The 14,782-nt window shown below is 43.0% G+C and overlaps 1 long non-coding RNA gene across 1 annotated transcript in view; it reads left to right on the top strand.

Annotated features, from left to right (window-relative positions):
* The window catches only part of LOC132710787 (uncharacterized), a 43,642-nt gene that overhangs the window by 9,271 nt on the left and 19,589 nt on the right, over positions 1 to 14,782 (top strand). The window contains exon 2 of the long non-coding RNA XR_009621506.2: positions 12,082 to 12,132. This is a non-coding gene — a long non-coding RNA (uncharacterized LOC132710787). The remainder of the gene's footprint in view (positions 1 to 12,081; positions 12,133 to 14,782) is intronic.

Here is a 14,782-nt window from a genome sequence, read left to right as displayed (position 1 = left end):
TGCTGCTAAAGAGACAACATGCTTTCTGGGTCTTAAAAGGTGAGATTTCTTGAGGAGACTCAACGTGCACTGTAATAGGGAGTCTTGCAGATAGGCAGAGCCCTATGCCATGTAGAGTTTTATAGCTGATAAATCACCTTGAATCACACACAAAAGCACACTGGCAATCAATGCATCTCACAAAGAAGATGTTTCACAGAGACACGTCCATCATTATTCATGCTGCTATATTCTGAACCGGTTTGAAGTCTTCAAGGGTGATCTCATGTAGAGTGGGCTACAGTACTCAAACTGTGAGGTGATAAGGTCATGAGTAACTGGAAGACAGATTGATTCAGGATGGGGCACAATTGGCACACCGGATGGAGCTGTGCAAAGACTCCCTTGGCAATAACTGCCGCCTGCCCTTCAAGCAGGAGCTGTGAGTCCAAGAGAATGCCCTAAGCTGAGTGCCACTCCTTACTGGGAAACTGCAACCCCAGCCATGAGTAAAGATGGAAAATCCCAGCAGCCAAAGCCATCAGTCACAATATGATTGAACCAGAGTTGCTTTCTCTCCATGCAGGCCCATAGAGCAGTGGTAAAATTCAAAAATTTTCCCTACCAGTTCTGTGGGCATGACTTGGTGGTCATGTGACTGGGTGGGCGTGGCTTGGTGGTCATGTGACTGGGAAAACAAACTATCACACTTTACATAAAAACAACACAAAAGCTACACAACTGACTCACACACAATGGGAAAGCAGCTGGACTTCACACAAAATGGCCCCTGCAATAAGCAGGAACCTCACAGAGTCACAGAGAGCTCAAAAACAAACTATCACACTTTACACAAAAATACCAGTTCAGGCAATAGGTAGTAAAAAAAATGCTTTAAAAAGTAAAAAAAAAAAAAGTTCCGAGGATCGCGCGGCACAGCTGATTGTCACAGCTGATCATCGGAACCTTTTAAAAACTTTTTTAAAGCATTTGTTTACTACCTATTTTACTGGTAGTAAAAAATGCTTTAAAAAAAGTTTTAAAAGTTCTGACAATCACCTGTGCCGCGCCATCGTGGGAACTTTTTTTTTACTTTTTAAAGCATTTTTTAACTACCAGATTGGGCGAACTGGCCCCATTTCACCCCTGGAAAAGACTCTGATGGTTGAAAAGAAGAAAATAAAGAGAGAAGGTTGACTTGAACTGGCTTAGACAAGTAACAGAGTTGCAGCTTCAAGATTGTATAAAAGGGTCATTGTGATGGCTCTGCCATCACACCAGCTTTATACAATCTGGTTAATTCAAAGCACTTTTAATTCAAATGAATTTTGGCAGAAAGAGGAGGTGGGGTTGAATTTCATAAATTGATTTCTATTGTTCAAACAATATTTTGGTTGAATGTTTCTTAGTTGTATCAAAGCACACCGATACCACCAAACGACTTAGTAAGAGAAGTAGAAGGAGGGAAATTAATAAAAGAATAAATGTTATGCCCACTCTAATTAGGACTGAAATTAGAACTTGGCTGTCCAAATTCTTGAACGATAAATCCATGCTAACCTTCCCCCCACCCCAATTTGCTTGAATAAAATGTATCTTTCAGAACCGGCGGGATTGTTTTGGAGGCAGTGCAATGAATTGTTACATTACAAATCCTGATTTTTAAACCGCTGCTCCAGAACAGCAAGGATATGCCGCTTCTCTAGGGAATTTTTTAAAAAAAACCAAAAGCAATGCAAGTTGCTCCATGCTCTGAATATGCAGTTTTGCTATGTTTAATCATCTGGCCAAACTTCAGTAGTCTCTATTTCCATCCTTCTGAGGTCAGTAACATGCTCTGGACGGGTGGCACTTCCTACAGCAATTGGACTCCAAAAACTGACCCACCTGTCATTGTACCTTACTTTTCCCCAAACTGTCCCTCTTCAGAAGCGTTGGACTCCAACTTCCATGTTGATTGGAACTGTGGTACCTTCATACCGCTGGAGGGTATTGGCTTGAGGGAAAGGATGTATTTGCCTGGGACTTGCTCAATCTGAAAAGCATTTCACATTTTCAGGAAATGGACCTAGCCCTTATTACAGAACTCAAGATGTGAAAGTCAAATATCTTTTTTGAAGGCTGCATATCAGAGGCCGGGTTGGGAGGCACCATTTCTTTGCAGCGGAAAACACTCAGCATTCAGCTAGATCGCTGAATGGACTTCAGGAGTCCTGTTAATAGCGATGAAGCTTTCCTTTCTCTCTTTCATTAAAACCTCCCCAAGGAAATGAAAAGCTCCTCTGTCCTATCAGTGTCAATGGGGTTTTGTCATTGATGAAAAGCTGAATGTAAATAACTAACTAAGCATGCTGAGAGGCTCCGGGTTGGAGAGTTAAATGTCTCAGCTGTTCCAAACTATTTTGATCTGAAGGCTCTATTAGAATTAAGAGGGACTAGCCACCTGAATGGACCTTCCTTTTAATGAACTCACTGTATTAAAAAGATCTCTAAAGTGCCAGAAAATGGTTGAGTTAGAACTGTCCCAAAAGATGTTCCCTTCCTCCAGCCCAATGTCTCAGCGTTTTAAAGCTTGGATCTAAATATACAATGCATTCTAGAAATAGTCAGTCCTAATTCCGGTGGGAAAAAGGAAGACTCTAAAGATAAATTTTATTCAGAATTGAAAAACCAAAATGAAAAGAACTGGCAAAGGATCAAAAGGCAGACCTAAAAATAAAATTCTTGTAACGCCTAGCCAACGTGTTTTTTTAAAAAAGAAATGAAAATTTCTACATTTTCTACAAGCACATTTATGCACAATCAATAATGCTTAAGATAATGCTCACTCCCCCAAATCAATGCTTTCCAGATGTGTTGATTTACTAGAAATCTACTAGATTTCCAGCACACATGACCAACACATCTGGAAAGTGACCTTGTCCAGGAAGGCTGAGTGATAATAACCGTGGCATAATCACAGCTGCATTTTTGCCTCTTGATTACCAAGTCATAAAAGAGGGGTGGATGGGGCTAAAAGAGTGTCTTCTTCTGTAGTGATTCCTTGGAGTCATTTTGGAATCAGTGGTGTGCATGCTTAGATTCATTGATAAAATCCAGGTCCCAGCTGCCATTTCTGGAAGACCAACAGCTACCATTTGGTACCCATTATTACTTAACCATGCCTTCTTTCAGAGATTCATGACTGCCTCCTGTCCCTGAAAGTTTTGGGGGCAGCTTTTAGAGATTTCCCAGAGTTATGACTAAATTGTAATACTCAATGTGGTAGAAAGGAAAATTATCAAATACATGAAATAATAAATGAATATTAATTCATTTAGTATTAAAGTTATTTAATCACACCGTTATTTAAAAATTTATATTTGCATACCACCACAGTATCCAAGGGCTCCTGATGATTTACAATACTGATAAATAACCACAGGAAATAATTCCAAAATTAAAATATTCACAGCAGTGGAAATCTTAGAAATCGTAGAATTAAAGGGCTGGAAGGGATCTTGGAGGTCTTCTAATCCAACCTGCCTCTCAAGACTGGACACCTTGTACCATCCCAATCAAATGGTTGTCCAGTCTATTTTTGAAAACCTCCAGTGATGGATCACTCACAACACCAGGAGACAAGCTATTCCATTGATTAATTTTTTTCATTGTCAGAAAATGTCTCCATCTAGGTTGGATCTTTCTTTAACAAGCTTTCACTCATTACTTCTTGTGCCGCCTCCGGTGCCTTAAAATAAGTCAATCTCCTCTTCTTTATGACAGCCCCTCAAGTACATTCGTCATATTACATTCCAAGTACATTCGCCTTGGTAGCGCAGCAGACTAAAGCACTGTTAAGATAACACCAGCTGCCTGCAATTATTGCAAATTCAAATCTCACCAGGCTCAAGGTTGACTCAGCCTTCCATCCTTTCGAACGTAGGTAAAATGAGGACCCGGTTTGTGGGGGCAATAAGCTGACTTTGTATAAAAAAGGACACCGTTTGGGGGGGGGCGAGAGCCCTACTAAGCAGGTATATACAAAAGTATGAAGGCTATTGCTTAACGCATTATAAGCTGCCCTGAGTCTCCAGAAAAGGTCGGCATATAAATCAAACCAATAAACAAATAAACAAACAAACAAACAAACAAACAAACAAACAAACAAATAAATAAATAAATAAATAAATAAATATTTAGCCTTCAGACCCTTTATCATCTTTGTAAATGATTAAAATAACTCAATTTAACATTGGGCAAAAACAATAATCATGCATAATAACCATAGACAGTGTCATCCCATATTGGCCACCAATATCCCCCAGAAGGGCTCTGTCTTCACCAACTTCTGGAAAGCTAGGAAGGAGAAGGCTCAGGAGTGAAATGCTCCCGGTTAGGACCAGATCACCGATCAGGTAGTGATGGCGGCGGGTGGTTCAGAGAACCAGTAGCAAAAATCCCTCCTCCCTCCAATGCCCAGCTGAGCATGTTACTGACCTCAGAAGGATGGAAGGCTGAGTCAACCTTGAGTTATCTGGGGAGGGCGAAAAACAGGCCTACTAGGCCCACCGTGCCATTGTGTGCCAAAAGCGGGGGGAGCGCAGGGGGGGCTCGTGTGTGCATGCACGGGGGTTGCACATGCATGCGTGGGGCACGGGGCACATTGAATTATGGGTGTGGGCATGCACACGTGCGACCCCCCCCTCGCACGACCCCCACTTTTGGCACATGACAGCAAAAAGGTTTGCCATCACTGATATAGAGGATGGCATTCAACGATTCAAAAGTCCCCTCAGTCAGAAGGGCTACGTGGGAGGCCACTAATCTTGAAATTACTTATCAAGAAATTAGTATCTGGACAAAAGACAAGACACGTATTTCCTCTAGTTCCAATTCTTCCCATTATGGTGAAATTACTTATATTATTTACTATATAGTGATTACACACACACATCAAATGCAATTTGATGGTAGTACAGACCTTCAGGGCCCGGGCCTTCGTCTGATGTTGTACAACGCCAGGTCTGTAGTAAATAAAGCCCCCCTCATCTGTGATCTTGTTTATGAGGGGGGAGCGGACCTGGCGGGTATTACGGAGACCTGGTTGGGCCCAGAGGGAGGGGTCCCTCTGGTAGAAATGTGCCCACCAGGTTTCCACGCATTCCATCAGCCAAGGTCACAGGGGAGGGGCGGGGGAGTAACGGTTATTATTAGAGAAGGCCTTAGGCCGAGGGAGACCACTGTACCTCAGACAGCTGGTTGTGAGTCCCTCCTTGTGAAGTGGGGCCACGGGGTTCAGATGGGTTTGCTGATCACGTACCTGGCTCCCTGCCACATGGCGGCAGCCCTGCCCGAGCTACTCAACGTTATTGCCGCGGTGGCGGTTGATACCCCCAGACTTATGGTCATGGGGGATTTCAACCTGCCATCCGTGGGTGAGGCGTCTGAGGTGGCTCGGGAGTTCATGGCTTCCATGACGGCCATGGACCTGACCCAACTAATTCATGGCCCTACGCACACTGGGGGAAACACACTGGACTTAGTTTTTGTCTCTGGACAGTGGTTGAGTGATCTCGAGATAGGGGATATAGTCATCGAGCCCTTGTCATGGTCAGATCACTCGCTCCTTCGCCTTGACCTTCGAACCGCAGCACCCCACCGCAGGGAGGCGGAACCGGTAAGATGGTACCGCCCCAGGCGCCTGATGGAACCTGATAGGTTCCAGATGGAGCTTGGGCCAATCCCGGAGGTTCTGGCTCATGCCTCATCTGGGGACCTAGTGGCCGCCTGGGATAGGGCGGCTGCTGGAGCCCTGGATCGAGTCGTGCCTTTGCGGCCTCTGACCCGGCGCCGATCTCGCCTGGCTCCTTGGTTCACCGAGGAGCTGAGGGAGATGAAGCGCCGGAAAAGACGCCTAGAGAGCTGTTGGAGGGCTAGTCTTTCTGAATCTGACCGAACACTGGTAAGATCTCATATTAGGAGTTACCTAGTGGCGATAAAAGCAGCAAAATGTACTCATTTTACTGCTCTTATTGCGTCATCAGATAATCGCCCGGCCACCCTGTTTAGGGTGACCCGCTCCCTGCTCCACCAGGAAGCGCGGGAGGACCCCTTGGAGGGAAGAGCCGAGGATTTTGTTCAGTATCTGTATGACAAAATCACTCAGATTCGGGCAGGTCTGGACTCTGACGGGATAGATCCAGCGAGGGTGACGGAGACAGGTCTTGAGACTGTTATCTGGGATGAGTTTGATCCTGTGACCCCAGATGACGTGGACAGGATTCTGGGTAGATTGAACGCGACCACATGTTTGTTGGACCCGTGTCCCTCCTGGTTAGTGCTGGCTTCCCGGGAGGTGACGCGAGGCTGGCTCCAGGGGATTATAAATGCTTCGTTGGGTGAGGGTGTCTTTCCCGCCACCTTGAAAGAGGCGGTGGTGAGGCCTCTCCTCAAGAAGCCTTCCCTGGACCCGGCAGTATTGGCTAATTATCGTCCAGTCTCCAACCTTTGCTTCGTTGCGAAGGTTGTTGAGAGTGTGGTTGCGCGACAGCTACCCCAGTACCTGGATGAAGCGTTGTATCTAGATCCGTTCCAGTCGGGCTTCAGGCCTGGGTACAGCATGGAAACGGCATTGGTCGCGTTGGTTGATGATCTCTGGAGGGCTCGGGACAGGGGTTGTTCCTCTGTCCTGGTCCTGTTAGACCTCTCAGCGGCTTTTGATACCATCGACCATGGTATCATGCTGCACCGGCTGGAAGGGTTGGGGGTGGGAGGCACCGTTTTACGGTGGTTCTCCTCCTTTCTCTCTGACCGGTCGCAGTCTGTGTTGACAGGGGGGCAGAGATCGACCCTGAGGCCCCTTATATGTGGGGTGCCGCAGGGATCGGTTCTCTCGCCCCTTCTGTTCAACATTTATGTAAAGCCGCTGGGTGAGATCATCCGTGGCTTCGGGGTGGAGTTCCATCAGTATGCTGATAACACCCAGCTGTACATCTCCACCCCAGGCCACCCCAACGATGCCCTTGAAGTGATGTCCCAGTGCCTGGAGGCTGTGCGGGCCTGGATGGGGAGAAACAGGCTCCGGCTCAACCCCTCCAAGACCGAGTGGCTGTGGCTTCCGGCGTCCCGATATAGCCAGCTGACGCCATCGCTGGCTATTGGGGGCGAATCATTGGCCCCCACGGAAAGGGCTCGTAACTTGGGCGTCCTCCTGGACTCATGGCTGTCTTTAGAAGAGCACTTGACGGCCGTGACCGGGAGGATTTTTCATCAGGTTCGCCTGATCCGCCAGTTGCGTCCCTTTCTAGATCGGGACTCGTTACGCACAGTCACTCATGCCCTCGTCACCTCTCGTCTGGACTATTGTAATGCTCTCTACATGGGGCTCCCCTTGAGGTGCACCCGGAGGCTCCAACTGGCGCAGAGTGCGGCCGCGTGGGTGGTTATAGGAGCAACATGGAGCTCCCATGTAACACCTCTCCTGCGCGAGCTGCACTGGCTCCCGGTGGTCTTCCGGGTGCGCTTCAAGGTTCTGGTTACCACCTTTAAAGCGCTCCATGGCTTGGGACCTGGTTACTTACGGGACCGCCTACTACCATCAACAGCCTCCCACCGACCAGTACGCTCCCACAGAGAGGGGCTCCTCCAGGTGCCGTCGGCCAAACAATGTCGGCTGTCGGCCCCTAGGGGGAGAGCCTTCTCTGTGGGGGCACCGACGATCTGGAATGAGCTCCCCCCAGAGATACGGAGGATTCCGGATCTGCACACCTTCCGCCGCGAGTTGAAGACGCTTTTATTTCATCAAGCTGGCCTTGCCTAAATCTTCTCCCTTCTAAGTGTAAATTCTAAATTTTTAATGGATTTTAAAATATGGGTATTTTAAATTGGGTATTAATTCAGCCAAATTTATTTAATTCATTTTATTCGATTTTAAATTTTGTATATCTATATGTTTTATTTCATGGCTGTGCACCGCCCTGAGTCCTTCGGGAGTAGGGCGGTATAGAAATTCAATAAATAAAATAAATAAAATAATAATAAATTATATTACAAGTTTTTTATGCTGGTCACTGACCAGAATTCTGCAGGTTAACGAAGTAAATTACTATTTCAAATATCATAAAATAAAATGCCAATGTAAAATTGTAACTACATCATTGAAGTAACCAAGGCAGGTTGAGCTTTACAGATAGCATAACAAGATGTTGCCACGTTCAAGGACACTGAATCATACAGGTCTGACAGGAGTAGCTGTACATAAAATAAATCACAACTGTCAGTACTTCACCAAATAGGGAGTTATAAATGGCCCTTGTTTCCTTACAGCAAGCGCAATTGTAAGAATGTAAATTAATCCTGTGGTTCGGTTAAGATCCGAATTCTGTAATGTGGAAAAGTATGAAAGCTCTTTGTGTGTTGTTCAACTTGACTTAACCATGAACTGAAGGCAAGGCTGAAAATCCAGAGTCGTCTTATCTATTATAAAGACTTTTGATTACACTCATATCTGTTTTCTCTTCCCCAATATTTATTGCAAAAATGGGCATTTTGTGAGGACTCCAGAACTGCATCCCGAATTACTGAATCTGCATCTTGCAAAAACTGTGCAGAAATATCAATGCTTAGCAATTTCTTTTAGTCTATCACCACCATGGTGGCGCAGTGATTAGAATGCAGTATTGCAGGCTACTTCTGCTGACTGCCAGCTGCCAGCAGTTCGGCAGTTCGATTCTCACCGGTTCAATGTTGACTCAACCTTTCATTCTTCCAAGGTCAGCAAAATGAGAACCCAGGTTGTTGGGGGGCAATATGTTGACCAGTGGTGGGATTCAATATTTTTTACTACTGGTTCTGTGGGCGTGGTTTGGGCATGGCATGGCTTGGTGGGCGTGGCTTGGTGGGCATGGCAGGGGAAGGATACTGTAAAATCTGGATTCCCACCCCACTCCAGAGGAAAGTTACTGCAAAATCTCCATTTCCTCCTAATCAGATGGGACTTGGGAGGCAGAGAATAGATGGGGGCGGGGCCAGTCAGAGGTGGTATTTACTGGTTCTCCAAACTACTCAAAATTTCCGCTACCGGTTCTCCAGAATTGGTCAGAACCTGCTGAATACCATCTCTGATCCTGACTCTGTAAACCGCTTAGAGAGGGTTGTAGAAAGCACTGTGAAGTGGTATATAAGTGTAAGTACTATTGCTATTTCTTCCTTTCTTGGCTCTGCCATCACCACTAGCAGGTATTCAACCTTATTTCTCTCTGCTGCCATCTCTGGAAAAAAAGAATTCTCTTTCTAGAACAAGAGAACTAGTTTTCTGAGTCCAAATCTCTATGCCAACCTGCAAAACAACTTCAGCTGAAGCCATACTTACTTCTGCTTCGTTTCTTGATTGCCATTCAAGGGGGAGGGGTGGGCAAAACTCAGGAATGTGGTGCCTCAGCTGATTAACCATAACCTCTACCAGCCAGTGTGAGAACCAAGGCCATGTCAATGGACACCTGTTGAAGTTGAGCGGGAACCTACATCTGGACTGATTGGCCCATGTGACCTGAGAGATATAGGCGGGTGGGGAGGTCCTATTGTTTTAACTATCCCTAAGCGTGGGAACAATTTAGAACTAGCTTCACCTTTCTAAGTGCTGATATGATGTACTCAATAAAGGATCTCTTGAACTTGAACAAAGCATCAGAGTCCTGACTTCCCAGAGTTCATTACTCGGAATGATGACACTCTACATTGGAGGGAAGGGGGCTATTTTGATTTTCCAAGCTGTTCCTAACCACAAATATTGGGCATTATATTTTAAGGCGAGGTAGTAATGCTGAACATGTGCTGAGTCAGAACAGACATCCTCTCCTGGGGCACCATGTGGTAAGGCCATCACCTAAACTGATTTCATAATGATGTCAATAGCAGTGTATGAAGAATTAAGGACACTATTAGCAATAAGAGTGCTTGTACACACTGGTTTCCTTGTAGCAATTCTGAGACAGGACAATGAAGTATGTTGTTACGTTGATGAATTATTGACATGCTAGGAAAAGAAATAATCAAGGGAGGGGAAAACAAGATTTAATGTAAAAGTATCAAATGCCTATTTTCCATTTTGCTTTTGTTTCCTTACTTTTTAACAGAAATGAATGAATTTTCCAGGCACTGTAAATCTTGTGGAAGCAATCACCAAATTTGGGGAAAATAGATTAAGGTCTTCGGTGCTCAATAATTTAAGCTATTTTTTATATAAAGTACCTACGGCATTGCTGATTTTTGACAGAGATTTAAACAGAATTAGGTGGGGTTTCTATTTATTTTATTTTATCCTGCCTTTATTATTTTTATGGGTAACTCAAGGTGGCAAGCATACCCAATACTCCCTCCTTCTCCTGTTTGAAAGTTTAGGGGCCAAATTAGTTGGAAAGGATACCTCTGAGGAGGGGTGTCATTCTGCAAGCCTCTATAGACAGGGGATAATAAAACAACTTTATTTACACCCTTCATTATTTGGTGCCATTTTCTATACTATTTATTATTTATTTATTTATTTATTTATTTATTTATTTATTAAATTTATATACCGCCCTACTCCCGAAGGACTCAAGGCGGTGAACAGCCAAAAGATAAAATACACATAGTACAAATGTTAAAAAACCATTTAAAATACATATATATATGTATATGTATATGTATATATATATAAAGTTGGACATGGTGGAACCGTCTTGGCGATATCTCTGCCATACAAAATGTGCCATAAGTCTCTTATGCATTCAATATACATTACTACTTGCTGATTATATACACATACTTAACCTCTTCTACACACTTACAATTACAAAATAAATTACCCTGTTTCCCTGAAAATAAGACATCCCCTGATAATAAGCCCAATCGGGCTTTTGAGCGCATGTGCTAAAATAAGCCTCCCCCCAAAAATAAGCCCACCCCAAAAATATTTAAACACAGAGCTGGAGTTCAGGTAAGATGGCAAGAGGAGCCCCATCTTGTTTCACGCACCCCAAAATAATAAGACCTCCCGAAAATAAGGCCAAGTGCTTATTTTGAGGTTCAAAAAAATAAGACAGGGTCTTATTTTGGGGAAAACACTGTACATATATTGTATATTGTTTCAGTCTACACATCCTTGTTCTTATGTGTTCTGACTACCATTCCTTACGTCTAACCATTGGTAAAATCTGTTCCAAATCTCATAGTATTCTGTCTCTCCTTTATTTTTCAGTTCTAGCGTGAGTCTATCACATTCTGTACAGTCAAGTATTTTCTTTGTTATTTCCCTTTCTTTAGGTATGTTTTCACTCTTCCGTTGTTGGGCAAAACCATTCTCGCTGCTGTTATGATATGCAGTGTTAAATATGTTAACCCTTTACTTAGACCTTCTTTTATAATTCCTAATAGGGATAGTTCTGGTTTAAGTTCCAATCTCTGTCTGGTCATTTCTTCCAACCACATTAGAATCCTTTGCCAGTATTCTTTTGCTTCTCTACATGTCCACCACATGTGGTAATAGGTGCCCAGTATTTGATCACTTTTCTAGCATTTAGGTGATAAATTTTTGTACATTTTGGCTAGCCTAGCTGGTGGTAGGTACTACCTGTAGAACATTTTATATAAGTTCTCTTTGTACAATGTGGCCAAAGTTAATTTCCTGTTTCTTTCCCAAAGTTTCCCCACTTTTCCAATTCAATATTGTACCCAAAGTACTTTGCCCATACCACCATCGTCTCTTTAACACACTCTTCCTCCATCTTTCTATACAAGATATTTTAATGACACCATTAAACCCAGAGATACTATAGATCTCTCTATGGAAGGCTCTTGGGATTAGGTACCAAAATAGTTTAGATAGGAAAATATTTTGGATGTGGATCCATGGATTGTGAAAGAGAAAGCAAAGGAGTTTGAGAGAAAGGCTGAGCACTGGAATTTGAATAGACACGATGTTATGAAAGAAGAATCTTACTAGCATCTTAAATTTAGACTCGGCTATTGAAATTTTAACTACCAAGTTCTTGACTTACAGCCATTTGTTTAGTAACTGTTCAAAGTTACAACTTCACTGAAAAATTGACTTATGACTGTTTTTCACATTTACAATTGTTGCAGCATCCCAATGGTCATGTGATCAAAATTTGGACACTTGGCAACTGATCAGAGGTGGGCTTCACATAATTTTATCACCGGTTTGCGTGCACCGAAAATGTGAGTGTGCATGCGTGCATGCTTGCTTTGCTCACACACACGCCTTCCACGCATGCGCTTTACTCACACGCACGGCTTGTACGCATGCGCGTGGCTTAGAAAATGTGGCTAAATAGGAGGTCACAGCGTTGGGCCAGGGGGGCAGGCCACCCGCAGGTTACCACTACCGGTTCGCCCAAACTGGTCTGAACTGATTGAATACCATCACTCCAACTGATGTGTATTTATGACTGTTGCACTGTCCCGGGGTCATGTGATCTCCTTTTGTGTCCTTCTGACAAGCAAAGTCAATGGGGAAGCCAGATTCACTCAACAACCGTGTTACTAACTTAACAACTGCAGTGATTCAGTTAACAACAATGGCAAGAAAGGTCATAAAATGTGGCAAAACTCAGGTAAGTACTGTCTTGCTTAGCAATGGAAATTTTTGGCATCAATTTTGGTTGTAAGTTGAGGACTACTGTGTTTCCCCAAAAATAAGACCCTGTCTTATATTTTTTTGAACCCCGAAATAAGTGCTTGGCCTTATTTTTGGGGAGGTCTTATTATTTTGGGGCGCATGGAGGAAACCAGAGGAAATGGTGGGGACCGGCTGTGCATGCGTTTAAATATTTTCGGGGGGGGGCTTATTTTAGCACATTCACTCAAAAGCACAATTGGGCTTATTATCAGGGGATGTCTTATTTTCGGGGAAACAGGGTACTTATACAACCATGAAAAGATTTTGGATTTCTTGGGGAAAAACTAAGAGAAAAGAAAATATGGCAATGTTGATTATTGAGTGGGACTTCATGAACATCAGTGTTGGGCTAACAATCTCAAATATAGTTGAATCTGGTTGCATAAAGTTTACTTTGGGATTACAAACAAACATTAATTTGTAAAAGTTGTTTTTGAATTTGTTCAGAAATGGAGGAGTGTCTGAGTTATCAAATGGAAAATACATAGAAATAATCATCCATTTGGAGAGAGACAGATCTTACACATGTATGGTAAATGTTATTTTTACCTACCAATTTTACCCCTTCTCCATTTTGCATCATTTCTTCCAATTTTGCCCTAACAAATCAGCAAAATAAATAATAAGAAAGAAATGATGGAACTATTTTCTTTTTTAAAAAAATAAATTATAAATTTAAGAAACCTTCCATCTCAGTTAATCTCCCATTTCACTGAAAGGCTAAAGATGGTTTTGCACACTTGTTTATAATCTAATTTTTGTCATTAATTCCCTCCCTCCTGATCACGAGTTCAAAGATTTTAATAGATGCAATGAAATCACTGTATGTACATGCTATACTGGCTTGAAAGGAAGAATTCCTCTTTGCAAAAGAACTGGCAGATTTATTTTGAAAATAGTTCTTCTCTTGTCTTAGCACTGAGTTATGCTTTAACTGCAGCTTTTGGGTCTTCCAATATTACCAGTGTCTCTTTGGTAGATGAACCAGTTGAAAGTGCCTTGCTGCTACAGCACTGCTCATCAATTGGGACACTGCTTGCTTTGAAATTACAGTGCTTTCTTCTCATTTTCTTTCCCCTAGAATGGTTAACTTTGGCAAGACAACAGTGGCATAGCTTTATCGATCTTGCTTAGAGTCCCATCACCAAGGAATTTTTTTTTGCTTCAGTTGTTGCAAACATAAAGGGGACTAACCCCACCTGAAGGTCAGGAGAAAATGTTAATTTCACGTTCAGATTCTAAGCTTTGAAATAGACTGTAAAACTATGTTAAGGTTAATGCCTCAGTTTCACAGCAAGGCACTAATTACACTGATTACCCATAATATATTTCAGAACTTATAGACCTCCAGAATTATTCATTTGTTTGAAAAAATTCACATGCCAATACCAATGGCTGTGGTTGGCTTACAAAATATAATTAAGCAATTAAACCATAAAGGCCATAAAAGACATAAATTGGGGGTGAAAAGTTATACTTTGGGTTTTCTCAACTCTAATAGTAGTTTGTTCCAAATATAAGCTCTCATTGAAAGAAGCACAGATATTGACTTAAATGGATGGTTGGTTAATAATCCTAAAAAGATACATTAGTGGTGATCCAAGAGTGAAATATGGTGGAGCAAGCAGTTCCACAGGAAAATTGTGCCTATGCTAAGATTCTGCATGCAGTATCAAGCACCTTGAGTTGGCACTACAGGTCCCGTAGTTCTCGACTTACGATCACAACTGAGCTCATTTAAAGTTTCTGGTGCTACATGAGATATTTGCTAAGTGAGTTTTGTCCCATTTTATGACATTCCTTGTTGTTAAGTGAATCACTGCAGTTGTCAAGTAAGTAACTTGATTGTTAAGTGAATCTGGCTTCCCCATTACCTTGGCTTGCCAGAAGGTTGCAAAAGGGAATCACACGACATCGGGACACTGCAACCGTCATAGACACGAGTCAGTTGCCATGCATCCCAATTTTGATCAAGTGACCATGGGGAAGCTGCAACGGTTGTAAATGGTCATAAGTCACTTTTGACAGTGCCGTTGTAACTTTAAACGGTTACTAAAGAAATGGCTGTAAGTCAAGGACTATCTGTATTGAGTATGCTGGAGAACACTGCTGGGGAATTGTAGTTCAGCAACATTTGCCTGTTCA

This window comes from Pantherophis guttatus, chromosome 1 (genome assembly GCF_059756535.1).
Source record: "Pantherophis guttatus breed Tessera chromosome 1, ASM5975653v1, whole genome shotgun sequence".
NCBI lineage: Eukaryota > Metazoa > Chordata > Lepidosauria > Squamata > Colubridae > Pantherophis > Pantherophis guttatus.
Note: the sequence above shows the minus strand (reverse complement) of the source record. Positions and strands in the feature narration are given on the sequence as shown.